The 14,419-nt window shown below is 40.0% G+C and overlaps 1 long non-coding RNA gene across 10 annotated transcripts; it reads right to left on the bottom strand.

Annotated features, from left to right (window-relative positions):
- Nucleotides 1-1,255: 1,255 nt before the first annotated feature.
- LOC131225184 (uncharacterized) lies at nucleotides 1,256-5,870 on the bottom strand. 10 transcript variants are annotated; one of them, XR_009161237.1, is made up of 6 exons: nucleotides 5,661-5,870; nucleotides 5,467-5,534; nucleotides 3,718-4,079; nucleotides 3,318-3,443; nucleotides 1,746-1,901; nucleotides 1,256-1,619 (listed from the first exon to the last, which is right to left on the bottom strand). It is a non-coding gene; the product is annotated as an uncharacterized LOC131225184 (long non-coding RNA). The 10 variants fall into 10 exon arrangements; XR_009161238.1 differs by lacking the exon at nucleotides 1,256-1,619 and having other exon boundaries at nucleotides 1,688-1,901; nucleotides 3,718-3,819; nucleotides 3,990-4,079; XR_009161236.1 differs by lacking the exon at nucleotides 1,256-1,619 and having other exon boundaries at nucleotides 1,688-1,901; nucleotides 5,467-5,571.
- Between the last annotated feature and the right edge of the window lie 8,549 nt (nucleotides 5,871-14,419).

The following is a 14,419-nucleotide window of genomic DNA, read 5'->3' as shown; positions in this document are numbered from 1 at the left end:
CTTTTGGTATGTCTTTATTTAGTTACGGTGGTCTTGATTAGTCAATGATAGGTCGGCTAGAAATAGATCCTATGTGAACAAATCACGAGGCTAAGCCTGATGTTTAAGTGATTGGCAGATTCGTTGGCTTCCTATAGTTGATTAATCAGATTTGTACAGTTCTTTACTAGTATTACCTGTGTATAGGCTCACCTTAAGTATTAAGGGCTAGTTAGTGACAATGTGAGCTAATTATAGCGAAATTTTTTTAAGGGTTTTTGAAAATTCCAAACAGTGAAAATTCGGGACGTTACACAAAGCTAACATAAGAACTAGGATCCGAACGAACATCGCAGCTATCTTATCCACAACCGATTTGGAGCTGTCGTCTATCCACGTACCCTCAAACATCATAGTTGGGGTCGTACTCTGGATATACGAGGTAGATGTTGATGTCACTACCTTATTACAACATCTAGCGACCTATCCATCACAAGTTTCACATCCTGAGGGCTGACCTACAGTTGGGAAATTCGTATGATCCCGGTTATCATTCCACCATTCATTTGCCCCTTCCCAAGTCTTGAAAGAGTGATGTTTACATCCGCTGAATCTTTCGACTTGTAACTGTGCCTCCTCCCAAGATAAGTATATGCCCGGTTGGCGGCCGACCAGCACGACGTAATATTTCTTTTTACTCATTAGTGTCCATAAGTCCATAATGGAAATATTAAGGCAAGGTAGAGCATGCATACATATTCAAGTGAACAATACCGAAAAAACAAGGCAATACTGACAACTAAAAACCGTCAGCAATGACCTTCCCCGACGGCTCTAAGCCATCTAACGGTTCGCGGGAAGGGGCATCGGCGTTGCTCGCCGACAGATCTGCGTCGTCGACGGCTAAAACCGTGGGCATTTCCAACAGCTGAGGGCAATGGTTTTAGTCATCGGCGTTTTTGACGGCTAAAGGCGACGGCTAAAACCGTCGGCTTTTCCGATAGCTACTCTCGTTGGCCAAAGCCATCGGTGTTTCTTATTAATTAAAAAAATGATAATAATGAAAATTAATTGCCTAATCAACACACATCCAAAACTAGATATATTCATTTCTCCAAAGCCCTAAACGAACCAACCTATTTGATAAGGCAAGTCTACACAGAAAATGAAGAAATCAAAATCAGATATATCATCCAAATTCCAAAATATTTGGATTAGATATATTTCAGTCTGTCTCAATATACTCCTGAGAGAATAATATAAAATGTCATCCATGTAATAGTCATTAAAAATAACTATGAATCCAAGAAAACTTTGACCAGCAGAGTCAATGCATTGATAGTTTCAAAGTAGAAAAGAAACAAAACTTGCTCATTGTATTATTCACCTTTCCTAAGGTGAAGTGCTGTTGAAATTTTAATGTTTCAGATCAGGTGAAAGCGATGGAAATGAGGAACCAACTCATAGAACACAAAAGGCAATCATACCAATAACAGGATCCCTCAACTACAATCAGACATCTCTACTGTGATCCCCATTCGAAGTGGCAGCCATTTGCATCAATTCCTGTTGAAATTCGCTTAGCTTTGCTAATTCATTTGCATCACCTTCTCCCATTTTCGTTGGCTCCGGCAAAGTAACTGCAAATTACCATACAAATATCACAAGAATATTACTCCAACGTAATAATAATAATAATAACAATAATAATAATAATAAAATCAGTTCGTATGGTTCGGATGACGATTAAGCAATGCATCATTAACTGGGCAATCTGTTCTAGGAATATCGCGTGTTATGATAGTCTCAAATGTGCCGGTAGTTGTTGCGCCAACTGGATATTTGTTGTTGCACCAACGATAAAGGGCTTGAACTGTTCTCCATAGCTTTGGGGTAATGGTTCATCTCCAACAGCAATATACCTGTAAATTTTTCTGTTAGTAGAAGATTCATAGATTTCAAAATATAATTGCCATTATCTTTATTAACATGGAAAATGAAATGAACATTAGCGGGTCCTTACTCTTGCTTGGGTGGTAGACTCTCAGGAGTTTCAACTCCTGGTCAAGGGTTCGAGTACCCATAGGTGGTGAAATTCCACCAGCGTGAGTGTGTGGGGGTGTGCGTGTTTAAAAAAAAAAAAATGAAGAAAAAAAAAAGAAAAAAGAAAAAGAAAAAGAAATGAACATTAGCATCCTTGTCTTATGTGAAGGAAAAGAAAAACAATCTAAGAGATGGTCTAAAGTCCAAACAGTTGGACAATAAGTTATGGATCACCCAGTGGGGATAACTTCAACCTTTCATGTGTGTGAGACATCCAACCCGTTCAATAGGTTGGACTTATAATGAAGAAGCCATATACACTAATCAAGTGGACCACATTGCATGATGCTATTTATCATGCTCAGGCATTGTTTTCTATGGTGTGGCCCATCTGATGGATAGGACTAATTTTTTCAGGTGATCCTCTTGGTGACAGGTTGGATTTCACATTCGTTTTTTTTTTTTTTTAATTTTTTTTTAATTATTATTACAATTTTTTTTTTTTTTTTTTTAATATTTAAGGATGACAATTTATTTCACATGCACTTAATGTTGGAGGTTATCCAGTGGGTGGACCATTCCTTGTGGTCCAACCAATTCGACTTGAAGACTATATCTAATACAATTAAGTGATTCCCTGTTCTACTTTCAAGGAATAATCAGGCCCTGATGCATCAGGACGTGTATAATGTTCTTAAGAGATCAGCCCAAATGCCATAAAGTGGGGCCTGGGGTTCATTTATTCAAACAATTGATATGATGAGGCCCACCACGGTAGGTGGATACCCCAAAATATCTCTCGCATTGGAAGCTAACCCTTCGATTAATATCTGTCCTAAAGTTGACAGTCAAGAAAAGTAAAAATAAACCAAGTGCCGAAAACAGAAACAAAAGAGAGTTTTGGGAAATCTCCCATTCATAGCGGTCCATACTGGGGGAATAGGAACTTCCAATCTAGTAAATTTTTTGGGGGGATCCCCAATCCAAGGTGGGTTCATCAGATCAATGTTCTCATCGCCAAACTATGGGCTCAACATGTTTGAAATTGGGAGCCTCAGCAAACCGTAAATTAGATACGTTTCAGGACCCTATGATTACTCTGAATGGAAAGGGATATCACAGCTACCAACCACACAATAACTGGCTGGACTGGGGGAAAAAGCAGGGTTCCACTCAGCATGTGGTTGTACAGGCATGTATTGCATGCAAGAATGCAAACCATGTTATACGTCCATGTTAGTCAAAATTGCACAAGCTGCATACAACCAATTCAAAGTAGTTGTCCTGAAGCATACCTGAAGTTGCTGCTTGCGTGTTGCTGACATTGCTAATAAAATTTCTATGAATTGAACTACAGAGGATGGAATCTAAGCAAGGTGAGAAAGCCAGCCTCATAGCATTGCTCTTAACTCAACAAGGTCCTGAAATTGAACACTTAATGAGATTAATATGATTTAATGAGTTCCTGAAATTAAACTGAAATTGGAAATTTTTGCTAGAGAAAATCCTCTGTAAGTTTTCTTAAAGAAAACCAGTTAAACCAGCTTTCTGAAATATAAGTCTAAAACATTCATCAGAAATAACAACTGATTCCTTGGTCACAGTTTTCTGAAATTAAGAGGATAAGACAGCTCTTTAGGAAGCACACGATGAAAACCAGCTTGCTCATATGCTGTAAACTCAGATGAGAAGTACCTCCAAGATCTTGTGAATTAGGGAGAAAATATCTCATTGGAGTAGACCAAAAGGAACAAGATTCATTGGGTGCTCATCTAGCATTTGATTGACCACTAGTACCTAGAGTGCAATCAATGCTTACAGGTCATCACCTTGAATCAAGGTCACAAGGATAAACAAGGGACAGATCATACAATGAGGATACCAACTGCAACTTGAGCAATATATCCAACACATAACCACTATACACATGAAATTGGGCTCATAAGTAAAGGAAAGCAGAACATTACCTCTCCTACCAATGAAACATCTGATTGTTGCATTCTAACATTCTCTTCCAAATCTTGTAACCTCTTCTTAGTGTGATCTACAACGTCAACCTTTCGTCCAAAATGTCAAAGGAAACCATTACGTTGAAATTTTTGCCTAGGTCTTGATTTTAAATGCGTAAGTTGTTTATACAACTTCTTTGCATCACTTTGAAAAGAAGTCAACTTCAATGTAAATATCAACATGGAATAAGATACACAAGCACTTGAAAATCTATTTGAAATATGAAATGAAAACTAAACCGGAATTTTAATTTACACCTTTCAACAATAAAATCCGTATGATCTACCATCTACTTTGCAATCTAGTGGTCATTTGGATATTGCTATTTTCAAATCTCGGATAAACAAGGCCATTCTTCTTTGTTAAACTTCATATGTGAATGCCGGTGAGGAAGTGAAATGGAATAGCTTCGGTTTGTGCATTTTCCAGATGTATGCAGTTGGAGATCTTGTTGTAACATTGGGGATGCTGATCATCATATCAACATGTTTGTTGTTAGGCATTTTTCTCAAGGCAGAGATTTTTCTTGCCAATATGTGGCCCACCTGATGATTGTTCTCCTAGGGATGTTCTTGGTGGGTCCCACCTGACAAATGGCCTGAATGTTGCACCAGCATGCTACATTTGGCCCATTTTTCTGTTGCTACAACTTTTTTTCTTTGAGAGAAATTTCATACTTGAATATCTTCTTCTAAAACTGAGTGGGTTTTCATCTTCTAAAAAAATCAAAGCTATTCTCACAAAAGAGGAACATGAACCTATCTTGCACATTGGGAGATACAGTCAGACATGCCCGCATGGCACTCGTCCAGAGCTCATCGGGTGTGCCCAACCATGGTGCTTGTCCAAACTCCAGGCTGGTCTACCATCCAGTGGGCCATACATAGCCCACATTCAAGGTACATGTAAGATCCACCATGAGTGGACTGCCTGATTTTTGGGGCAGCCCATATTGATGTTGGGTCCCTATTCATGAATAGCCCAAATCTCATGCACGTGCCACTTTGGCATGTGTGCCTGTGATTCCCAATGAATTGTTTGCATGTGCCGGTCCAATCAAGAGGGCCACACAATAATTTAAAGGGCATTTCCATTGACTGTTTCAGTTATAATGGTTATTACATGCTTTATAGCATTTTTTTTAGCCTTTTATTTAACCCCTTATCAAATATTTCATAAATCAACCAACATACTAAATATAAAATAAAAAATAAAAAATTGCAAGCAATTCGCATCATGCAAACAAGCCGACATGAAGCCAAAAAGAAATTTTCAATCGAATCCAAACTAATCCAATTCAAAGAGAACAAAATTTAATCAAGGTGGCACACCCCAGGGCTACCAGCTTTCTCCTTGGCATTTCCACAAACATCTACTAGGCATTCTTACGAACTCATTAAAGAGAACTCTATAAAATAAGGAAATCATCTCTACCAATCCTCAAGGCTTTCCACATATGGTCCATCTACTAGAATGCCCACCATATCAATAGTCTGGATCAACTGAAATGGTCCCCATACACCATATAACTTCTGAAATCTATACAGAAAAACAAGGAACATGATGCACACCCGTTGCTACAAATAACAAGTTTGGAAGAGGAGGCATTCGAGAGAGATCGTTCTAACCTTTGGATGTCCTTCTTTTGAGAGAGGAGGCATTCGAGAATGCATTCCTTATAGAAGACATGGCCTTTCTGGCAGCAGAGAGGGTCGATGAAGGGCTTGAGGCAGAGGCAGCAAGCGTCGAGGGGCTTAATGGAGTCCTTGCCCAACTCTTCCTTTATCTCTCTTTTTCAGATGAATCGAAACCTTAATCGATCTGAAGAGAGAGAGAGAGAGAGAGAGAGAGAGAGAGAGAGAGAGGATTAGGGTATTGGAGTGACGGGAACGGGAACGGGAACGGGAATGGGAATGGGCATGGGTGGAAGCGGATTGCAAAGTGAGTAACGAACTACGCTGAGCGTACCGAGTAAAATAGGCATATCCAATGTTTAAATGGACCACCCCACTGGAAACAGTTGAATTGAACGTCTGCATTGAAAATTTCCTGGGGGCCAAATAAGTTTTGGATCAAGCATATATTTGTGTTTTACCTTCATCCATGTGTATATGATCCTATAAACAGCTTGGATGACAAATAAACATCTCGTGGGGTCTAGAAAGGTTTAAAGGTGGATAACATTATCCCCACTGTTTCCAGTGGTATGATCCACTTGATCCTTGGATGTACTCCAATTTTGGGTTTAATCCCTCAAATTATGGGATGCGGATTGCGTCCTACCCTTGCCCGGACGGTAATCTCTCTGGCTAGGGCTTTGTGGGGGCCACAGTGATGTAATTGTTTTATTCACGCCGTTAATCATTTTTCTCATATCATTTTAAGGTTTGATCCAAAAAATTAAGTAGGTTCAGAGCTCCAATGGACCACACCAAAGGAAGTTGCGATGATAATGACACTCACCATTAAAACCTTTCTAAGGGCCAGCGTAACTTTTATTTTTTTACCATACAACTTATGCAAGGTCATGTAGACGTGGATGAAGCGAAAAAACAAATATCAACTTCATCCGAAACTTCTCTAGCTCCCAAGAAGTTTTTAATGGTGAGCATTCAATCCCCAATTTATGGTCCACTCAAGCCTTGTGCCTGCTTATGTTTTAGGATCATACCTTAAAATGATATGAAAAAATGATTACCAGCATGGATAAAACAATTACATCACTGTGGCTCCCACAGAGCCCCACCTGGACGGAGGGGTAAGACACAGTCCGCGTTCCAAATTAAATGGAAAAACCAATGGACGGCATGAATAGACCACATACATTCAAGGTGGTGATCACAACTGAGTTTACTCGGTAGGATAAGATTGTACTGATTAACTCAGCACGCAATCCTAATCTTGAATGGGTGCGGATTGTGGAAGCAGATTGGCTTGTGTATTGAGGTCAACATGTTCCATGGGTCCCATCATGAGGTATATTTTATATCCAAACCGTTCAACCATTTGGTGAGCTCGTCTTAAGGCTTGAGCCAAAAAATAAGATAGATATAAAAATCAACTGGACCACACTGCAAAAAATGGTTGGGGATTGAATGTCTACAATTAAAACCCTCATGGAGTCACAAAAGTTCTGGATTAATATGAAATTTGTTTTTCCTCTTCATCTATGTATTTTTGACCTTAATAACAGATTGGATGGAAAATAAATATTATGGTGGATTGATGAATTTTTTAACTGTGAAAATTAGTATTCTAGACTTGATTTTAGATTTGGATATGATTCACTTTTTTTATTTTTTTCTAATGATCTAAAATGATCTTAAAAAAATGGATGATCAGTGGGGATATAATAAATACAACATTGTGGGGCCACGTGACTTTGATCTCATTTGAACTGTTCGTATAACTTGGACCTCAAGGAGCGTGCGCCCATCTTCGTACGACACGTATCTACACCAGCTACACTGCTGGTGCGTGGTTACCGAGCGAATCCGCTTCTGCGTAATGAAGTGACGTCACCAAGTTATGTGGAACCGCTGCCATGTATGTTTCGTATCCACGACGTCCATCCATTTGGAGATACTATTTTAAGGCATGAGCCAAAGAATTAGGCAGATCCAAAGCTTTAGTGGACCCCATCGCAGAAAACAGTGGGAATATTGATGACCACAGTTGAAACCTTCTTAAGGCCCACCATGATGTTTTTCTGAAATCCAACTTGTTCAAAAGTTAACAAAGACGTAAAGGACAAATATCAGCTTGATTGATAACTTTTGCTGCCTTTATAAGTTTTTAACGGTGACATCAATGTCCCCACTATTTTCTGGGGTCCACTGGAGCCTTCGATGTTACTCATTCTTTGGATTTTACCCTAAAATGATCTCTCCATATGGATGGACGGCCTGGAAGCAAAACATAAATCATAGTGAGCACGTCACTTCAGTAGCAGTCTGGCTACTCAACCTGTCACCAACCAATCTCCGTACGCGGATTGCAAGCATGGGTGCGAGTGGCTAGTGGCCGGTGCTCTGTGGGACCCACTATAATGTATGTGTTTCTTCATGCTGTCCATATATTTTTATAAATAATTTTATAGTTTGAGCCTAAGAATGAGGTATATCCCAATCTCAAGTCGACCACGTAACCTGAAACAGTGTTAAATGAACACCGACCATTAAAAACTTTTTCGGAGCCATAAAAGTTTTGGATGAATCTGATCTTTATTTATTTCTTTTTTCCCTTTATCTATGTCCGTATGACCTAATTAATAGATTGGATGTCAAATAAACACTACAGTGGGCCTTAAGAGGATTTTAATGATGGATATCTAATCACTATTGTTTTCATGTCATGTGGTTCATCTGAGATTTATATACCTCTCATTTTTAGTATAAAGGGCTGAAATGATGTGTAAAAATGGATGAAAAGCATGGATGAAACACATACATTATGATGGGTTCCACAGAGTACGGACCACCAGGCACAGGCTAGTGGCAGGGATGTAGCCGATCCGTTTCCGCTAGCCAAACCGCTTCCATTTTACTTATGCTGTAGTGGCCGGTGCTGTGGGCCCCACCATGATGTAGGCACTTTATCCACACCATCCATCCATTTTTAAAGATCATTTTATGGCTTCATCCAAAAACTGATCCACATACAAATATCGGGTAGATCATACCAAAGGAAAATAATACTGATTGAATGTCAACTATCGTGTATTAATTTTGCCGACAGTCTATTGTAATTCGCCGATTGCTAAAAGCCGTTAGGGAAACGCTCTGGTCATTTCTTTGGTAGTGAAATACTATGATATAATTACCAGATTTACCTCAATTCACGAAACGGTACCATCACTGGCACATAGTCTTTACCTCTTTTCTTCTCGATTTAAGGTTGAATGAAAACTTTTACTTGAATAGAGTTCGTCATATCACTTGCAGGAACGTAGACTAACATATATACAAATTACACACGTTATGAAAATAAGACATCCAAATCATTAGAAAATCATATTATGAAAGTATGCATCCTTGAACACAATAAAGATAATGGTACATAACATGTCACACCATAAATAGTGTTAAGTTATTACATATCCAAAACACATTCATACTACCAAATGTGAAAGACATGTAATATGTTATGAGTTCTTAGCACATCTGAAAAAAAGGTACCCAACATTGTGTCCATAAGTCATCGAAAAGTAAGCAGTATCCATCAACTTGACCCAGCAACTACGCTTCTCTCTGAATCATTTAGAGTTTTCTTCAACCATTCAACTCGCCGTTCTGGTTGCAGACTCATAAAGAAGGATGCAAGCCTCTTGTCCCTATTGAGGATCTGATCGATATTGATGAACTCAGCGTTGGTCAGGCCCTATATCTCTTCGAGAATATCTAACACCTTGTTCGATTTACCTCATTCCCAAGTTCGAAATTACGCATCGCATCGGTTATATTCTTTAGAGATATCCCAAGTACATTGCAGGGACAAGTAGCTCACATCCCTTTTTTTATACTACTCCTAGAGTTGTTTTCAGAATTAGATGTGCGGTTTGTAGTGTTGCGAAATGAGCAATTTTTGCGGGACTGACTGTCAGAAGGAATATTATAATTCCCAGTTGAGTCCCCAAGATTTTCTTTAGATAAATTCAGAATATCTTCTATATCGTCTTCTAGGTCAGTCCATGCTTTGTTCAAATCTCATTGTATATGAGATGATGACGCCGCCATATTCCTACTCCCTTGTACATAACGGCCCGTAGCTTGATCCGAGCCGACTATCACTGCTAAATCATCCATTCTCTCAATTCTCTTCTCCCAAAGCCTTTTAGTTCGCAGATGAGACTGCACCAAATAATTCCAGTAAGATATTAGCAAGCAGGAACTATAACACATCACTCTTACACGCAAAGTGAACACCAAAATAAGTTAGAGTTACAGTAATTATAGTTTTGTGATAATGACGTACCCACAAATATTATTCCCAAACTTTAACTGGGGCAGTCATGAACAGTTGCTCGTTATCCCAGCCAAATCTGCTTGTAGTAAGTATATCCTTCACATAATTATATTATCTCTTATGATACCTCATAGGATTTTGCACATTTTTCCATTTTACGCTGACGAATGTACGATTCGTCACCTCCTCAGTAACAACCTGATACACTTCTCTCTTGAATCCATTATCAGCTTTGTGTCTTAGTGCAATTTGCTTAAGCAATGTATTGAACAATAATTGGTCCATTGGTCTAATCCATTTGATTTTAGGTGTTCGGGATGGAGGCTTAATGAAGAACCTAATAGGCTTCTCACAGGGGGAAAAGCGAGTTGGTTGAATCGGAGTTTTTACTAGCGATTGTGATGATGTCCGTGCTGGACTTGTCCACATGTCCGACTTCGTACCTATAAATATAACAAGTTGGAGTTACATATGAGGTAATATAAAAATGAGGGATAAGTAGTAGACATGTATATTCAAAACAGTGATTCAGGAGCAAACACATCTGAAAACTCATCTTCTAAGACATGTACTAAACCCACACACGATTTGAAAAACAAGAAATAAAAAACCAGTCATATTATTCAAAAATTACATAATATAATATGTCTTTTTCCTCCTAAGTCACTTGCACCAACTACTGCTTCTCGTCAAGTGTTGGCACCTCATACGGTGTTGGGTTGGTCTCTATGTCCCCAACATGTATACCAAAATTATGCAGATCTTCATTAAACTCATGCGAGCATCATATAAAATTATGTAGCACATAACAAGCTACTACAAATTTCATCTGAGTTTCGAAAGGGTATTGCACCACAGTTTTCAATATTGGGAACCGACCTTTCATTACTCTGAATCAACACTCAATTGCATTTCACAACTACACATGTCGATAGTTGAATAACTCCTTCATGTTCGCAGGCACTTTACCAGTTTGATATTCTTAAAAGTGGTATTGAACACCATGGTACGGGGCCATAAAACCTGGCGAATGTGCATACCCCGCGTCTGTCACGCCCCAAACTCAGAGATCGGATTCACAGGAATCCCGATCGCCGAACTCGGTGCCGACAGCCTCCGTAGTACCCCGTTATCGGTTCCCAGTGTCCAAACGCCAGGTTTTGATCCTAGAATCCTACGAGGAGGATTTTTTAATGTACATTTGTCTCATAAGAAAAATAATCACAAGTATACCCAAATCATAAAGGCAACATCATCATCATATATCCACTAATATGAACATTTAAATACAATGCTGAAAGAGAAGTACATGTGTCAAAAATCAAAGCTCCAAAAGTTTACTGTACGCTCCAAGCTCAGCACTGCTACAACCTGACACCACTTGCACGCATCTATCATGCATAAGCTTATAAAAAGCTTAGAGGGTAGTGAAAGTGTGTGCACAAGGTAAGTGCTAAGTATGTAATATAATGCCATAAATCATACAATGGAATAACCAAAAATACTGACAAGATACGATATCAGAGTAAGCGGAATTATACTGGTAAGTTCACGAGTCAAACAATATCAGAGTATGCAATACAGATCAGCTATACAAATGAGGAGTCAAAGAGAGCCAAATATCAGATGCCGAGAGTACAATGCAATATGTAAATCTTTCTAAATCCGTCTAGGCCATATAAGTGCAGAAACATAGTAACCCAAAATGCTAAGTACTGCGGATGCAATGTAATATACGGTGTGAATGAAATGACCATGCTGGAGTGTGAAGTAGGGATGATAGTACGTAGTATCGCAGGCTACGGGTCCACCACAAGGGACTTCTATCCAAACCAGTCCCATACCTAAATTTGGATAGTCAGACTTAAGGTGGTAAACTTTCGATCTCAGGTTAGTCGCGCGCCCAACCGAAATCCTGGCCATGCGAAGGTACACGTAACAAATAGTTACGCACCACCAGCCCGAGTGAATGGTGAATGAATGAATGAATATGCAATTCCTGCTCAATAAGTCCACATATCAGTACGGTTACTCTGTAGAAAATCACCGGGGTTTATTACACTCCAAACCAGATTGTCGCCCCATTGTGCCCAACAAGGTGAGTGGAAGAGACCTCACTATTCGCCTGCCAATATCGGGCCCGGCTCATCGATAGCAGACTAGTTCCTCGAGCTGGTCAGATTCAACTTAGCATTGCTGTGAGGCTTGTATCCTATCTCATACTATTTCGTAGGCTTCCTCAGTTTTTCCGGTCAATTTCTGCAACTCGTGATCTATTATCGGCAGCTGCATGTAACCTTGAGTCGTGTCCCGCATTCTAGAGTCGGTTCAACCCGAGACTTGTATCATTGCGATCGCATTGTCGCCGCGGTTCCAACGTCACATCTTGCATTGTGTCGTGGTCAGTTGGGAGGGGGTGTGGCCTTACCCACCCTAGCGTAGGGGGCATTGCTAGGTTGAGTTTGACCAGCTTGTGAATGGGTCCGCTATCAACATGCCGAATAGGTATTGGCAGACTATTGGCCAGGCGGATAGTGAGATTTTTTACGCTCACTTGGACTATGCGGTTGGGAGAGCGGTAGTGCCATTTGGAGTGTACTAAACCCCGGTGATGATTTTAGAGATGAATAGTACTGATATATGGACTTATTGAGCAGGAGTTGCATACTCATTCATTCATTCATTCACTATCCACTTGGGCTGGTGATGCGCGACTATTTGTTACATGTACCTTTATAATGACCAGGATTTCGGTTCGGGCGCATGACTAACCTAAGATCAGGAGTTTACCACATTGAGTCTGACTATCCAAATTTAGGTATGGGACTGGTTTGGATAGAATTCCCTTGTGATAGACCCCGTAGCCTGCGATATTACCTACTATCATCTTGACTTCACACTCCAGCATAGTCATTCCAGTCACACCGCATATTGAATTACGTTCGCAATATATGACATTTTGGGTTACTGTGTTTCTGCATTTATATGGTCTAGATACGGTTGACGCTATTCGTGAACTCATCAGGAATTGCATGTTACATCGCATCCTCGGCATCTGATATTTGGCTCTTTATGACTCCTCATTTGCATAGTTGTCCTATATTGCGTATTCTGATATTGATTGACTCATGGACTTGTCTGTATTTTTGCTTACTCTGTTACCATATAATTCATGATCTTCTCAATATTTCTGCTTATTCCAATATTGTATGATTATGGATTACCAGTATTTTTGGTATTGTATGATGATGACATTATATTGAATATTTGACACTTACCTTGTGCATACACTTACACCACTCTCTAAGCTTTCTATAAGCTTATGCATGATAGATGCGTGCAGGTGATGTTAGGTTGCAGCAGTGTTGAGCTTAGAGCGTGCAGCGGTCTTCTGGAGCTTGATTTTCGATTGATGTATTTTCCTTTTAGCATTGTACTCAAATGATTATATTAGTGGATATGTGATGATGATGTTGCCTTTGTGAGTTAGGTAATCTTGTGGCTATGCTTATTACAAGCTAAATGTATAAAAAAATCCTCCTTGTAGGATCCCATGATCGGAATCTGGTGTATGGACGCTAGGAGCCGAGAATGGGTACTATGGAGGCTGTCGGCACCGAATTTGGCGATCGGGATTCATGTGAATCCGATTTTCGGGTTTGGGGCGTGACAGAAGTTGGTATCAGAGCATAACTTGGGAATACCTGAAGATAACATCACATATCTGCTGATATCTACCCTACACTCTATGAATGTTGAGAACTTAGAATGGTTAGATCCCCGAGTTTGAATAACTTAGAGATTTTTTGACCTAGCTCCCTACCGTTAAGATTGTGAGGCTTTTTAGTATTCGAGCTTCGATCATTTCTGATCCGAAATCCAAGATTAGTGGGGTCATCATAGCGGATTAGAGAGCACTATTTGTTTATAAATTTATTATAAGTCAATGCTTCCTCTTCCCTTGCCTTATCCTGCGTGATAGTAAATTTCGAGGATGAAATTTTTATTAGGAGGGGAGAGCTGTGAGGCCCGTATCCTATCCCGTACTATTTCGTAGGCTTCCGCGGTTCTCCCGGTCGAATTTCGGTAACTCGCGATCTATTATCGGCAGCTGCGCATAACCTTGAGTCGTGTCCCGTATTCCAGAGTCGGTTCAACCCGAGACTTGTATCATTATGACCGCGCTGTCGCCGCGGTTCCAACGCCGCATCTCACACTGTGTCATGGCCGGTTAGGAGGAGGTGTGACCTTACCCGCCCGAGCGTAGGGGGCATTGCTGGGCTGAGTTTGACCAGCTCGTGAATGGTTCCGCTATCGATATGCCGAATAAGTATTGACAGACTATTAGCCAGGCGGATAGTGAGGTTTCTTATGCTCACTTGGACTGTGTGGCTGGGAGAGCGGCAGTGCCATTTGGAGTGTA

The sequence above is a fragment of the Magnolia sinica genome, chromosome 14 (genome assembly GCF_029962835.1).
Source record: "Magnolia sinica isolate HGM2019 chromosome 14, MsV1, whole genome shotgun sequence".
Classification (NCBI taxonomy): Eukaryota; Viridiplantae; Streptophyta; class Magnoliopsida; order Magnoliales; family Magnoliaceae; genus Magnolia; species Magnolia sinica.
Note: the sequence above shows the minus strand (reverse complement) of the source record. Positions and strands in the feature narration are given on the sequence as shown.